The sequence below is a fragment of the Apostichopus japonicus genome, chromosome 12 (genome assembly GCF_037975245.1).
Source record: "Apostichopus japonicus isolate 1M-3 chromosome 12, ASM3797524v1, whole genome shotgun sequence".
NCBI classification, from domain to species: Eukaryota; Metazoa; Echinodermata; class Holothuroidea; order Aspidochirotida; family Stichopodidae; genus Apostichopus; species Apostichopus japonicus.
The window spans coordinates 2,404,873-2,421,442 of NC_092572.1; the positions used below are offsets into that span (position 1 = coordinate 2,404,873).

General features: G+C 39.0%; 1 protein-coding gene and 1 long non-coding RNA gene across 3 annotated transcripts in view; one reads left to right on the top strand and one right to left on the bottom strand.

Moving 5' to 3' along the window:
• Positions 1 to 16,570, bottom strand: part of LOC139977079 (uncharacterized) — a 100,381-nt gene that overhangs the window by 21,518 nt on the left and 62,293 nt on the right. The window lies entirely within an intron of this gene.
• On the top strand, positions 7,145 to 15,637 carry LOC139977465 (uncharacterized). The gene is made up of 4 exons (XR_011796550.1): positions 7,145 to 7,289; positions 13,289 to 13,375; positions 14,990 to 15,095; positions 15,440 to 15,637. It is a non-coding gene; the product is annotated as an uncharacterized lncRNA (long non-coding RNA).

Sequence of the window (16,570 nt, forward strand, 5' to 3'; positions counted from 1 at the left end):
TATATACATATATAATTGAAATCGTAATGAGTTGTATAATCCAGAACGGTGAATAAACTTCCAGTCTCCACCTGGATTCGAACCCGGGACTCCCGCTGTATATGCGGATTACCCTAACCACTGATTATATGTATAGACGTTCGAAACTGGTAAGGAAGGTCGTCATTCCAGTGTAGTCGATTCGATGTTTCGACTTTGGGTTTATTTGTTTATACATATATATGTATATATATATATATAGGTTGCCAACTCCTATTAAAGTCTATATCAATTAGTTCTCTTTCAGGAAAAGTGCCAACAACAATAAAGCAATTTGAGAACATCTTTTTTGATATGCTATCAATCATGTTTTTTTTCTTTTATTGTGGCTTGCACGTTGAAGATCAGGAATGGAAGTACATGTAGTGCAAACATTGAGTGAATTAAGCCAAATTTAGAACCATTCAATTTAGGACTCCCAGGAACAGCTTGAGAAAATTGTCTACTACTGAGTGAAGATGTTTGTTTACAAGTTACGAAACCTTCAGGCTCTGATAGCAACAAATCTTCATTATTATGATGCAAACATTGAAAATGCAATGAATGGCCCAATCTGTTAGCTATCCAGTGGTGGGTAGTGTTTAGCTAGTGAGAACTTCTATTTAGACTTAGAGACCACATTACTCTTGTGATTTAGTGTGCAAGCCAATAGGGCTTTTATGGGCATATTCCATCTTCAGAGCATCGAAAGTATAACCAATCTGAAGCTATGTCAGGATTCATGCCCGGATTCATCCCAGGATTCAAACTCATCACAGGATTCATCACAAGATTCATCCTTAGATTCAGATTTATCACCAGATTTATCCCCGGATTCAGACTAATCACAAGATTTATTACAGGATTCATTTTAATCACGTGATTCATGTGTAACGAGTGCAATCGTATGCAAAGTGAGACCGGTGTGGAAGCATTAAGTTTATTGCACCCTTTCATTCGAAAATCAGTATTTCCACATCCTTCTCCATAGTCACACTCGCATTTATCTAAAAATTAAGATCTATCCCCAGACTCATCCCCACACAGCTTTATCACCTGTAACGTATTGCACTTAACTGCACTTTACAACCATCACATTCGTCAGTTATAGAGTTAGTTAGACCCCGTTGACCCACAGCTTGGTAATATGCCTACATATGGTATATAATGATGGAAACAATTATGTGTGAACGTACTGAGTCAATACAGAAATCATTTGATTTATTCAGTATACAGACCCAGCAAACACAAACATGATCTTAAAATATCAGGAAAATACTTGAACAAATGTTATGATAACGTTATAAATAAGGTTATTAAAACGGTAAATGTTGAATCGCTAGAAAAGCCGGATAACATTTTCACAACGTTTTATATAACAGAATTTTGATGTCAGCACAACGTTCTTAAGATGTTGCAGAAAATGTTGTAAAGGCTTTGTAATAACTTTTAAAACAAATTAAGATAACATTATAAAATAACGTTATAAAAAAAAACATTAAATGTTGAGTCGGTAGAATAGCAGGATAACGTTTTCAAAACGTTTTACATAACGTTATTTCGATGTATGTGTTTGTATGTATTTTAGATCCTCCTGCAAAGCAGGAACTCGCGAAGAAGCCTCATTGGCTTATCAAAGCCGCAAGCTGACAGAAGTCAGTCTTAAAAAAAATAAGTGGTTTCTGCTGTTACGGTGAGTGGAGCAATATATCTATAACTTCAGAATTGCAATTTAAGTTATTGAGAGGAAAGTCGTTATACAGGACAATGTGGACATGTTTATGTGGACGGTCCCAATAATCCCCCTATATACATATCTTTATATACAGTAGGAAATTTAAAAAAAAAAACGATTGTATATGCAAGGTACATAATATGCGTACAGTTTAATACTAGACGAAAATCCAGACCAAAAGTGTAAACAAGAGGGCAATCCGCGGAGTTGCATATCTCATTGTCAGCACACTGAATACAGACACAGATTACATGCAATACCCATGCAATTTAACCAATGTCACAAAAGCATATATGATATAAGCCTTTCGAACCTCTATAATGTACTAACTGTTCGTCATAACAGTGTATATGTATGGTACGCCAAATGATACGCTAAAATTCAACACACTACACAATGGCAACAATATTAAGTACAAGTTCCTTATTTTTCACTCATATTTTATACAAATTATTATGTTAGCTTATGATAAATCCATCCATCAGTTTTCAACAAAAGGTGTTAAATATCTCTTTTATTGTTTGTTTTGCTCTTGCTCCACATTCGGTCCCAGTAACTAATTAGTCTGATATTGGGTTTGCCACTGTTCTATTTGAACGCAAGAAAACTACTTTTGAATTGGTCAAAGAGCATTACAACGATTCCCAACAATCCCACATGAGGCAAGAGAAAAGATGGCCAGGCTGACTTACGACATGTGAAGGCCAGGTGAGAGAACATCGTCTCCACTATCCAATTGACGTCCATATTGTCCAAGACCAGGATGCAATGTTGCCGTCGTTGGGGATGACCCCTTCGCAGACTGCTTCCAGCAAAAGTTACAAGAGGAAGTATCCCGTAGCGAGATTTTAGCCAATTCAGGGTTTAGGACTACTGAAAGACGCCCGAGAGTTAACAGACCAGCCAGAGGAGAGAGACCATACGGGACAACGACCGCTCCTCCATCCGTCCGGCCCTAGGGGTGCCCACCTCGCCATGGCAAAACAGGGGGTAGGGGGAGACTATCAAACTTTCCCAGAAATGGGAGTAGGCCTACATAGGCGGGGACAAGTGGGTGTAAGACACAATTGCAAAGGGGTACAAGATAGAATTCACCTTCAGCCCGCCTTTCGGCGGCGTATGAAGACCCACGGATCCCGTCAAACTTTCATCTCTTGAGGGGGAGAATTTGGCTCTGCTAGTCAAGCAAGCAATTTTAGAGGCACCGGTACAGGCGGGACCCCTCTTCCGGTCCTCATTCTTTTTAACCAACAAATGGAATGGTACCTGGTGTCCTATTTTAACCTAAAACCCCTCAATTCAAATTATGTCAGGCCAAAACATGTCCGTATGGAAACTCTAAAGCTTATCATACCACTTCTCAGAAAAGTTATGTGGGAGGCGACCGTAGACCTCTAGAACGGTTATCTACACATCCTCATGTACGATGACCATCGTCGGTTCCTGACGTTCAACTACGAAGGCCAGGACTTCCAATTCCGAGCACTACCTTTTAGACTGTCCACTACTGTGCATGATCGGCAAGGTCTTGAGGAAGATTCGCGTCTCCAGGGGCAGGTTCATCGTGGTCGCCACATTCAGGACTCTCAGACTCTGGTTCGGGGAGATACTCCAACTACTCATGGACGTCTCAAGGATCCTACCAGATACGCCCCACCTGCTTTATCAGAGATGGAGCACACTCATACACCCAGACATCAAGGGGCCGAATTAGTTGCTGGAGGTTGTCCGGACTAGACTCAGACATAGATGCTTTTCGGAGGCAGCTACCGCAGTGGTGGCCGACGCTAGGCGAAGAACAATCGATGCGACTTACGATTCCCGCCTGCGCAAACTCAGCGAATGGTACCGACCGAGACAGGTTTTGTCGACTGAGGTACCTTTAGCGCAGAAAGCTGAGATTCTCCACTCCCTTTTCCAAGACAGCAGGCAGGTCTCGACTATCAAAAACAACAGGTCGGCATTCGCTGCTATCCATAAGAGATTCTCGGACGGTTCCACGCCAGAAAACAACAAATATATTGCCCAGCTCATTTGCTGGATAGCCAACAGACGCCCAAGAATTCGAAGACTGGCCACGTCCTCACGAGACTACCATATGAACCGATGGCGACGTCGTCTTTTGCTGCATCAAACAAGGAAACGCTGCTCCTCGTCGCTTTGGCGTCTGCCAGGAGGAGGAGCTGCCTTCACGCTCTCTCAACCGAATCCGACCATATCAGGTTCGAGACCCAAGGGGTGAGGATGTTCCCTTTTCCGTCCTTCCTGGCGAAGAATCAAGAACTCAATTTCCTGCTGGGGGGCATCTTCATCCCACAGATTAACAACCTCTCGTCAGTCCTTGAAGACAAGCAGTGGTGTAGTGTCAGGGCACTGAAGTGGTACCTCTACAAAACAGAGGCGCTGCGGGGGTCAACGACGTAGTTATTCATCTTGCCTCGTACACCTTACTCAGCGTCTTGGAACACCTTGTCTCAATGGCTGGTGGAAACTATCCGTCCCTTCACGACTGGGCCGGGGAGGGCGAGTGCCCACAACATCGGATACTTTACAGGCCGAGTCGGCATTTGGTAGCGCGGTGTTGCGAGGCCCGTAGGTACATGGTCCCACCATCGAGTCGTGCCACTCGTTGCTAAGGTTGTAAAGAGACGCTTGAGAAGCGCCCTTCCCAATTAGGGGGCGCTACAGACTCTTTGTTAGATACCTGGTGTGTACGTCGATGAGGCCGTCGGAGCTTGCGGGTGCTTTCAAGCCAACTCTCGACCCTGCCGGACCTGGGAGCCGGTAATGGAGGGTGCACAGTGTTAAAGGGTTATCATGGACATTATAGGCACGGTATAACGGTGATGAGACATGTAAGCTCGTCACTAGTAATTATCTTAAGCTTATAAGTTTTGGATTCTTCACTAAATTAAATATCAATCCTAAGATCTGTCTTGACTCATCCTTCAGCGAACTCTTGCAAGATTTATAATAGCTATCACATGTACCACAAATTAGCTGGGTTAGTTGCATGCACTTTTATGCTTTGAAGATGGAACCGTTTTGTGCGTGGAAAGAAGTTACACACTTCTTTAACGAAGAGAAAGAAAAATAAAGCCCAACTTTACTGTCACATTTAGTTAGTTTAAATTGTGGGACCGAGTTACTTAGTGTAACGTTGACGACTCTAAGAACATATTTATAACCTACCCTTAATAAAACATGTCTTAGGGCAAATCCAGGGTTTTAAACAGATGGTGTGTGATTCTGAGGTCATTGAAGCGAACTTAAGTTAGGGGCCTTTGGGGAACTTCCCCCTTTGAAGAAAATGTGTTCGGAAAGAGGGCCTTACATGCAAAATGGTGCTATCATTTGCATCATTTAAACTGCATTTGCAAATATGACTTAGCTTATGTGTGTTATAAGATGTTAGCCATTGGCAAAGAAAAGTTAGGGGAAGGAGGGGAGGGAAGGAGGCCCGTTTTCTCATGATCATAGTGACTAAGATTCGGAATTTATTAACGATATAAAAAAATTTACAAATAAATAAGAGGTAGGTAAACTAACCCATGTATCTCATTTCTCAGTGACTCAAATAGAGATGTTGTGTTTTTGTTTTATCAAAAACCGACAATCCAGACGCCATTCGAAGCACGGGACTTTCATCAGAAGTGTATATAACCGAATCAAAGTTAACTACTTGGGAGAAATCTCGTTCTATTCCTTTTATGGCTAACGAGGAAAACCCTCATAGGAGATTACGCTGTGCTATAATAACAAGTAGCATATCGCTTGTCGTATCGATTTAGGTGTTTAGTTTTCTTTACCTTCTATTAATTATATTGACAAGTCGGGGTCATATTCTGTACACTTCTCTGATAAAACTGTGGAAAAACAACGGTTCTTTGTAAACATAAATGCATTATTGCTTGACAGCGACGTAGCCAGGAATTTGAAAGGGGAGCACATTATGCGATTGATATAGTGTGGGTTTCTAAGGGGAGGGGGTGTCTCCTCCTCTTTGAGATATTTTTGAACAATTGAAGGTCCTTAGATGCGATCTGGTGCAATGTTTTGCCAGTTTCATCATGATCATATGATATCATATGATCAGCAGATTTTGTTCCCCGTTTGAACTCTTTTACATATTATATCAGAAAGCAAACATAGTGCTCTTTTAATGTTTTTGATTCTTGTTTATTGTCCAATATATGGACTTAAATACATTTGACGAACTTAACTGATGGATAATATAAACTTTCATATTTTGTAAGACAGCCAGATGTGCAGTGGCCTAAACACAAATATCGTTATCGCAGTGTACTAGCAGTGTAATAATTATTTATAGGAAGTGCGTATCAAGTACGATTGCTAGCTTAGCTTCATAACATTCTGTTCGTGCAACAACTTAGGACGAATCATAGAAAGGATGAGAACGAACGTTGTCGACGTCGTTGTGTAAACGGTCTGTAACACCCCATCGAGTGCGGTTAGGTAGGCAATATGTATTTTATTACGTCCAACTGTAGGCTTGTAATAAGCTAAAGTCTAAATTTAGCTCATTGCATCTGCCAAACTAAGTAAGTAGCTGAATCAGTAGGCCTGAATGTTACTACGATTATAATCTAATTAACTGAGCTGACGAGTATTCAAGTACAAAAGAGCACTGAAAAAGTACCATGCTAAAAAAAAACAGTTTTTAACATTTTTTTCGATACTGAAAGGGGGAGACGTTGCTCCCCTGCCCCCCCCCCCCCACCCTGGCTACGTCCCTGTTGATTGAGACTAAAAGAGGTTGATAAATTTCTAATTGTTTCTATTAGCATTGACTTGGTTACGTTGTAAACTTCTTTAAACGTTTCCAGGACATCAAAGGAAAAAGGGGTTACATTCTTACACTATATATATTTCACATGAGCAGGTGAAAGGGACATTAACAGGTGAGGCGGATCCGGGAAAGAAGGAGTAGAACCCCCAAACTGATGGGACACTTTCTTACAAAAAAAATACCGTAGAAAACACACAAATGCAATGAGACATTCAGCAGTTTACATATTGGAATTTTTCTATGGTATGACTTACCAGGCTAAAAAGTAAGAAGAAAGAATTATGGTGAGAAGATTTATTAGAAAAATTGTGATTTGGCACAATGCGACATTCAGCAGTTTACATATTATGTAGAACGTTTTCGTCATCAGTGGAAAGTGCAACGAATCTGCCAAGTGAACCTTCCCGCATCACGTGTCTTTTTCTTTTCAAGGCCTAGATGTCAATTTGTAATTCTAGCTTTCATTCCAATGAACAGTTGAATTAATACCAGCAAATTTCTCTGTTGTTATTTGCGTTTGCGTCACTTAGTAGGCCTACTTCTGCTTCAAGAAACCTTGCTTCGTCAAAACTAGAGGATGATTACTTCAATTTGTTGCGTGGTAGCTTGTGATTGGTGGCAATGGGAATTCAAAGAGTTCTTATTGGTGGTTCTATTCCTTAAAAGCAGCTGTTTGAAATGATTTCTCTACCAGAAACTTCCAGTGCGAAGACTTCCAGATCAGAGGTAAGTTGGAGGTAAAATCTTATCCGTTGGTGCAAGAGTTTCAAAGGCTGCCGCAGTACCGTGATCAGTCAATGTCTTTCATCTCTAATTCAATTTAAAGAAAGTTTACTTCTACATAAATTGTAGAGACTTCTACTACCCATTGGGTTTTGGCATTCTTTGCATGATCCTTGGCATCTTTTAAGTGTAACATTTAAATTATGCTGAAACGTGTTCCATATTGAGGGCAGATTGTATCGTAACTCGTGATGCTTAGTAGCGGCATAAGTCACTGAAATTTGATTTTCTTGCAATTTACATTTACATCGCATATACATCATACTCTATACGTGTTCTCATCATATCATATACAATGTGGTCTCATTTGCGCCTGCAGTATCGTATATAATCACATAAAGGAACGTAAACTCATAAAAAGTAAGCTGAAAAAAAAATCGGTAAATGTCATGATTGTGAACAGTCATTTTGTCTCAAGTTGAAACTTGTTCACGAAAAGAAACGTATTATGTCCCGTTACGCCTTAATATGTTGTTTCTTTAGTGTTATTTACCTGCTCCAAGCTTTGTCCGCTGACAAGTATATGTACCGTTTTGATCTATTAACGTGAACTAAAGTACAGGCCTTCGTCCATACGTTTGACATGTAACGTTTTCATGAAGTAAGGATATACATTATCATGAAATTGAACTTGTTTTGTATTATTAACGTTCATCATATGTCAATTATATCGGATCGAAGGCGTTGAACATCCTTCTTCAAAATATTCTAAAGTGCTTAATTAATTTCCGTCTCTTTGTAAAGTAAACGGTTATTTATGCTGATATATGAAAAGTTTGTCAAATTTAGTATTTCTTAAATATTGTTATGTCAAGATATGCGGTAATGTCGTCACCAGTGTTTCCGCTAAGCCGTTTTGACGCGATCTGACGCAATTGCTTGCCGATTTGACGCACTGGCGTTCAGAGAGAGAGAGGAAAAAGAAGGCTTCATTTTCTTCTGAATTTTATACAGTTTGAATAAAAAAAAGGTTTCAAAGGGCACGGTGTTCAGAACTTCATCTTGAAGCGAAGAAAATATTACTGTAAATTGTTTCCAATTGATCGTCAGAAATGTTAAATTAGCGATGGTTAATTTTACCGTAGCTGTGTTTTTAATACAGTCACGCAGATTATTCTCGCTTGCTGTAAAGCTTAAACATATTACGTAACGTGCACCGATGCATTGCCTTCACTACGATGGTTTGCACTACCAGTGTAATAAATATATATCTGTATAGCCTATACGTTACATTACACTGCAAAGTGGCTCACTATTTGAGCCAGATTTTATGAAAATTATTATTTATTATTTTATTATTTAGCAATCATCGTTTACATCAAAATCAGGGTTCCATGCCTCAATTTAAAATCAGACATTGGATTGGCTGATGTTTAGTACTACTACTGTCGGCAAAATGTAACATTGTGAAAAGTCACGAAAACATTGACCGATTGTGTTTTTGGTTCAATAAAAGAATTTGGCGGGAATTTGTGCCTGTCTTGTTTTCATATGAAACTTATACTTCACTGAAAAGAAACGATTGTAAATTCCTCTTCAAGTTTGACAAGACAAACTATTAATTTTGGTGATGTGCGGGCTGAAAAGCCTCCACGATTTACAAACAACATATCATTTTATGAATAAACGTTATCAACTTTTTTGACGACTGTGTACATCGTCACACTACCTTTTATCAATCGTCGCCTATGTAATCTTTCTAAATCTTTCTCGCGGCATATGATGGACAAATTAATCTGTGAATATATGACTATCACTTTACTACGCGAAAGGCCCGATATTCTATTATATAAAAGAGAAGGCCGTTTGCATTTGGTTTTACGCAAACAGCCATATATCATATATGGAGAAACAGTTAAAACACAACACAACATTGCCATTACGCCACGGCAAGGTAGGAATTAAGATTTGGCTTTGGGGGCTATTTTGTAAAATGAAAAGTTAAAAACGCCCCTCTTAATGTACTTACGAGGGCTTTGTTATTGTTTAGGGGGACTCTTTTCCAAAGATCAATATGCTGTTTGCGGAAAAAGTTGTTAGCATTCAATATGATAAAGTGAGCATATTACCTTCTTCCTAGTGCTGCGATCGTAAAGCAAATTCATTAACATTTCTATGCGTTTGCGATCGGTTAGCAAATAACGTCAAGCCACCGAATTATTGGTACTTATTGGGATAGAGCAGTGGCGGCGGAACCGGGGGGGGGGGGGGGGCTTGGGGGGCTCAGCCCCCCCCCCCCCCAATAAAAAAGCTGAGGGGGCAAATGCATGATAAGCCCCCCCCCCCAATATTTACCAAGGCTCCGAAACGTGCATCTGCCCATTTTTCAATGCATACTTGTCGATCTGTCCGATGCACACGTATACTATACAAGTGTAATAATTTTAGTAAATGCTGGGGGACCCTCGGCCCGTCCCCTGGCTATAGACCACATTGTCACCCCAACCGCTTCTTCACGCCCCGTGAAAAGTGGAAGCAGTGAGTGTGAGTACCGGTAAGCTCAACACAACTTCGTCTTAGGCCAATGACTTGCCTCATTTCAGCCAGTTCTCCAACATCTCCTTACTCAGTGGCGAAGCGTCCATACAGTCAGGGGCGGATGCCCCCCCGCCCCCTGATGGACTCAAATAGACTGCTGGTGCCCTTTTCAGCTTTTCACTACTTTTAACTTATTCGCGATTATTGACTATTTGATTGCGCTCTCATCTATCTATTGACATTTGTCATATTCTGTTGGTGTAATTTTCCGACAAAATGGCGACGACACCTATTTATTCTCCGTTTATCTGCAAATTAGCAAGGCCCGGAGAGGGTCATTTCCTGCAATCTAGGGAGTATCTTTACTCAAAGAATTTCTGTACGCTCCGCGCCAACCTGTGGTGGCGCTCCGCTTAGATAGTGTCGAAAGTGCCCCTACAGACCATTCTTGCCCCCCCGACCAATACCCCTAGCTCCGCCACTGCCCTTACTACACTCAAAAAACGTCTTTGCGAGAACACTACGAGTAATAGCTACTCTCTTAAAACACCATCGGATATACAAATAACAATGTTTTTACAGACTTTTACGTGTAATCTGAGAAATTGCAGGCTTGAGACCCATATTTTAGGGCTAGGTATTCGAAGCATAAAACACTCGGGAAGTGCCGTTTCCGGCCATCTGGGGGTTTGAAAAAACCCAAAATTTTCTTGTACGCTCCGCGCCAACCGATGGTGGCGCTCCGCTCAGATAGTCTAGTCTCCACACATTAGCCCCCCCCCCAATAACTTTTCCGTTCCGCCGCGCCTGGGATAGAGTTATTAAAGAAAGTAAAAATACCTTTTGGAAAGGTGTTTGTTCAGCCTGGAAAGATTTCACCGTTTCGCTCAAGCCCCAAAATATTCATGATGTTTTAAGTTCCAGTATTTGGCACAACGAAAATATTAAGGTGGGTAATACATGCATTTTGTATAAAGATTGGCAAAGACATGGTATATTATATGTTAACGATCTGGTAAACTCTAAGGGTGAGTTCTTATCTGCTGATGAGATTTATACAAAATATGATGTGAGAATAAATTTTCTTCACGTGCATGGTATAAAAAAAGCAATAGAGAAATCCTTTTCTGGTCTATTAGGCCATATAAATATTTCTCTTGCACTCCCATTTCAAGGCTTTCATATTAAAACTGTTTTCATGGATCCTAAAGGGTGTAAAAGGTTTTATAATATTTTATTAACAACAGGTCCAATATAAATGTATTCACAAATGGAACATGCTCTTGTCCCCAATTTTGTCTGAAGTAGATTGGTATAAGGTGTGCACATACAATTGGAAATGTACTTCTGAGGTAAAGCTCCGTTGGTTCCAATTTCGTCTGCTTAACAGAATTTTAGGGACAAATAATTGGCAAAACCATTGATCCATTGTGCACTTTTTGTAGGGTAGCAGATGAGAGTTTAATTCATTTATTCTGGGAATGCAGCTTCACTCAGAAAGTATGGAGGGATTTTCAAATCTGGGTTCAAATTAAATTGAACATTAATATTGTAGTTAGTAAAGAGCTTGTTTTGTTTGGAAATTATTTGTACAAAGACTATGTGCTAAATGTTATTATGAATTGTACATTGTTTGGACTCTTGTTGGAATGATAATAAAAAAAGGAGAAAAAAAATGAACATTTCTATGCGTTTGCGATCGGCTAGCAAATAACGTCAAGCCACCGAATTTATGACGAAAAACCAATAACCCATCAACTGAAGAATAAAACACAGGATTACTTCCGCTGAAGGTGCCCTTCCCTTATATCATTTTTTTCTTGTGTGGATAAAAACACTCACCAGCAAATATTCAATCCATCGCCACAGCAAAGGGGGAAGGTAAAACACAGCATTTCCTCTTTAATATATAGCACATACCTTCCAAAAAACCGCCGATTTCCAGAAAATTAAAAGTTTGAAACAAAGCTACGATTTTTTTTTTTTTTGGGGGGGGGCAAACCGATGGTTAGGCTACACTTCCTATAGACTTAGCATGGTTGTTAGGCTAGCGTGTGGTCGAAAGTTGCAGTATTTCACGCATATTTTATTTCTAGCAAACTGCGTCAAAATTTCAGCGAATAAAAAGATGTTAAGGCTAGACTTTCCCGTTGACCACGTGTGGTGTTCGAATGCCATGCGAGCGACGATAGCAGCAAGGAAAGTATGTAAAAAAGCTACGCATTTTATTTTTGCAAACCGATGGTTAGGCTACAATTCCCATTGAATAAGTGTGGTTGTTAGGCTAACATGTGGTCGAAGATTGTAGTTATTCATGGATAATAATTTTTTTTTACGACACATTGTAGCGAATTAACAGATGGCTAGGTAAGATTTCCATGTTAAGTTAGTGTGAATTTAGGCTACCATGTGGTCGGAGATATGTGGGGATTTTAGGTTATTGTCGCTAGTACTGAAATTGCCTAGTGAAGGCCGTAATTTGCCAGTAACTGTGCAGAGTTTCCGGGGATTGTGCGCGACCCTCCGGCGCTGCTTCAAATTTTATGAGGGATTGTGAGAACTGTTTAAGCGATTCGCGCTGCTACTGCAAACCCTAGCTAAAGCAAAATCATGACACAATTAATTTTACACAGACACACGAGGGTGATTTTCTTATATTTTTCTTTCCTTTCTCGTCCTGGCAATTGTGCTTAGGAGGGCATTTTTAGCACTTGCGAGGGCGAATCGCCTGTCGCCCCGCTTATTTCTGACTCTGCGCCACGGTCAGAAGGGAAGCACCCTACCACACAGTTGGCCTATACATATTGAAAGTCTGGAAAGCTATTATCTGCGGGAGTAGAGTTCATAAACAGTATCAGTAGTCACGTAGACGGTGACCATGTATAACCTTGTAAAAGTCATGGATTAGTACTTTGTAGAAAGTAAAGAGTGACGGTGTTTAGGACCCCCAGCAGAGTTATTATTATTTGAGGTATGTTTAAACTTGTTGGAAATGGGCAGAGGTAACAATAAATATAGGCCAGTAAACAGTAGCAGGTCACAGTGTGTAATAAGTAATGGGAATTACTCATTGATTGAACACACCAAAAAAATTTAACGCTGGCTAAATCATTAGGTCTAGTCTATCTACTACCACATTCATCTAAAATCAGCCTTAATAGGAAGTTGGACGGTGTTGCTCGTGTGGGTGTGTGCGGATGCGTGCGTGCTTTGGAGGTTACAGTCCAGTTCCTGGTCAATCAGGAAGCTCGGGAACTTAATATATAATAATGCATTGTTCTTTTCACAATTGTCTTAGGAAAACAATCATTCCTCCAAAAAGTGAGGCTTTCGCTTGGATGTCTCCCGATGATACGCGATGCCTTACTTTGTGATTTTTTATTCGTGTGTATTTGATTGGAAGCGCCTAGTGATTTTCATTTGATTTGTGGTTTAATATTGTTTGCCTTTGTTCTTATTTCTAGAAAAAAAAACGACACGTAAAAACGATAAAATGGCTACAAATGTGTTTCTCATCCTATTAATCGTAGCACTGTGTGCTCTACTCTCAGGTAAGATGGCCAAAACAATTACATTCCTAACTTCCAGTTGTATATTCTCGTTTACATGTAGAATGTTAAAGGGACATGTCATATTCAAGGCAAGATAAATTAAATAAAATTGAAAAGGTTGCTGTTGAGATATTCACCTTAGAAGTATGCGAGATCTTTGGAATGTCCCTTAAAAACTGCATTAATGACGACGTCGGCAGCTCAGTGAAGACATAAATGTTTCTGTTAATCCATTGATTAGATTAAATTAAATAAAAAGTTTTCTTTAACTTCACATAATGCAATAGAGCAAGTTTGGATGACAATATGCACCTTTTTTATTTGAAATTTTGAACTACATTGTAAACATATCATATTAGACCAAGTCTTATGTGGTCCCGTGGTTGCATTTTGTGTTGCATCGGAGGATTTGTAGGTCTTGAGTGTAGACTATGTAGTCATTATCATTGTTTAAGCTCAGAAGTTGAAAGGGTTAAACAAAGAAGGATTTACGAAAACAAATGTGTCTAATGTCATTATTTATCTCATTTATCAATATGATTAGAATATTGTACAATATTATACACGATTAATCTTACATTTTTAATGTTAAACGCACATAGAAAAGTACTGATATTTATCTGCCTATCATATCGTAGTGAAAAGAATCTAAAAAAAAATGATTAACACCCTATAGGTGGTGCAAATGTTGTTCGCTGTTATCGCAAGGTGGAGTTTTACGGATGACGGAAACGCAAAGTGTTTACATATTTGTGTTAGTGAGAAAACAGAGTACGTAGTTTTTATGGGGTGGTTGGGGAGGGGATGGGTCTCGTGGCCTAATGTGGAACATCATTCATATTTGTTCAGCCATTTAACAAAATGCTTAATTGAAAGTATTACTACCTTTTTTTATATATTACTTCCGTGATACATATTGTCATGGGACATATTTCATTAGTTTAAGCCAATGGACATGGTATTTCGGAAGGACTGTCGATGCCTGACTTTAAGCCCGTCTCTGCATGGGAACTACCATATTTCAATCATATTTTCTAGCTCTTCATAAGTTGTAAAAAAGCGTTCACGTAGGGCCTTACTATTTATTGTACATTAAAAATTCCGAAATATTCACACATTGGTTTCTATGAAGTGAGACGAAAGTTTAAAGGGTATTTGGAGTTACTTGGAGATTGCATTCAAGAAATATCTGTCATAACAAGAACTGTATAATACTTATTGTAAACCCTAAAGGTGGATTTTCTCTTTCATGTTCCTTACGAAACACGTTTTGTGAAATTATCTGTCAAATGTTTTGTAACTTGTCTTTAAACAATATATTCTCTAAAATACTCGACCCGATTTCGGAAGAAGATCTAGTTCGACAAAAAAATTGCAAGATAATTAAATTTAATTCAATTTCTTCATGACCCGACTAATTTAAAGACTCAACTTCTAACAACTCAATTAAAAGTGTTGTCCTATGTACTCCCAACTCCATCCAGACCCTCTCAACCAAATAAAATAAAGTAAAATGTTGGAATTATTATGATATTGTTACATGATATTCTTGTATGTAAACTGTAATTTCCTTTTGTGATTCCTGTATATTATTAATTGTAATTTAACCTTTAGAAGCCGCTTTATGGTGCGCTTTAGAGGATGGAGGGGCCATACCGGAAGGTGACGCTGTTATTATTAGAGGTTCGGTCCGTACGTGTACCCTCAGCGGAATGTATTGGTAAGTATCGATTAAACATATGGAAGATTCCAATTGATATTTAAGCAGTATTTAATATTTGTAAACAACATGAAAACTTCACTCAACAAATATCCTCCACCTTCCAACATCCCCAACCCCCGTCTTCCCCTTGTTAATAAAAGCAAGCATATTTTGCTTAACAGGTTACTACATGCGTTTTTAATGAATAATACAAGGGAAGTTCTTATTAGGTAAGTTCCATGTGTATATAATGTATAGGCTTATATGATTGATTTCATGTCTATTTCTTATCATCTGATAGCACCGGTAATCGAGTTCGATATTTAACTGTTACAATTGTCTGTTTTTCTTCTCTCTTGCAGAATGGTGATCTCTTCATACCTCCAGCTACCTGAAAGTGAACGAAAAATCATACAGACCATGCATGCAGGGAACAATGTTCCCGTAATTTAAAATCCAACGGTTAATGGTAGTGGAAAGTGCGTATTGTATCACACTATTTGATTTGCCGACCCAGATCATGTTTATGATTGGATTCGAATAAAAAGCTGATAAAACTATCTACTTACAGTGTGTTTTCAATGATCTATACACGTGCCATTCAGATGTAATCATATATACGGAATGCTTATGTCTGACAGCTAGTACCCCGCCTTTATGATTGCACGTGGCCTTACATTAGCTGACCAACAAGTAATGTCATTGCCCTGATAGATTCTGCTGACAAGTTTCCAAACAACTTGCCCAAAACAACTTGCCCATAAATAGATACGGGGATTGCTCGTGCTTGACATATCTTGGGGTGCATGATCATATATAGATATTTGTCGACTTTGTGTAATGCTATTGGTAATGTGTTTCGTAAAAAAAGAACTTTTTTGGTCGTCTTTAAATTGATTTTAATAACAGCAAAATACTAAATTAGGTAACTTCATTAATAATTAATAATCACTTATTATATGGTACTATCGTCATTAGAAGACTTCACAGCGTTGGGGTAATGAAATTCATCGACACGGACGAAGTTTTTTTTCAAATATGACGTACCGGCTGATAGTGGAACCCTTTGATTTGAGTAAAATTGCAGCTCTGATTAAGAACTGGGCGATCAGTACACCTACTCTGTTGGTAGCTGGAGTTCGAAAGTATAATCTTGCAGTGTGCTATTCACAGGCGCGTCATTAGTTGAATAAATAATAAATACTAAGCATTAATGTATACTGACAAAAGTGAAAAAAAAATAAACCAATTGAAAGTGAAAGTTATTGTAAAGGCAAACTATGACTGTACTTGTATGCTCCCTAAGAATGGAATGATGGATTACATACTCAACGAGATTTAACAATGGTGAATGAGATCATATGTTAATATCGAATTCATATATCTTCAAGTATCGGCGTACTGCATGGTAAGTATATATATATAGCCTATATATATATATAGCCTATATATATATATATAGCCTATATATATATATATAGCCTATATATATA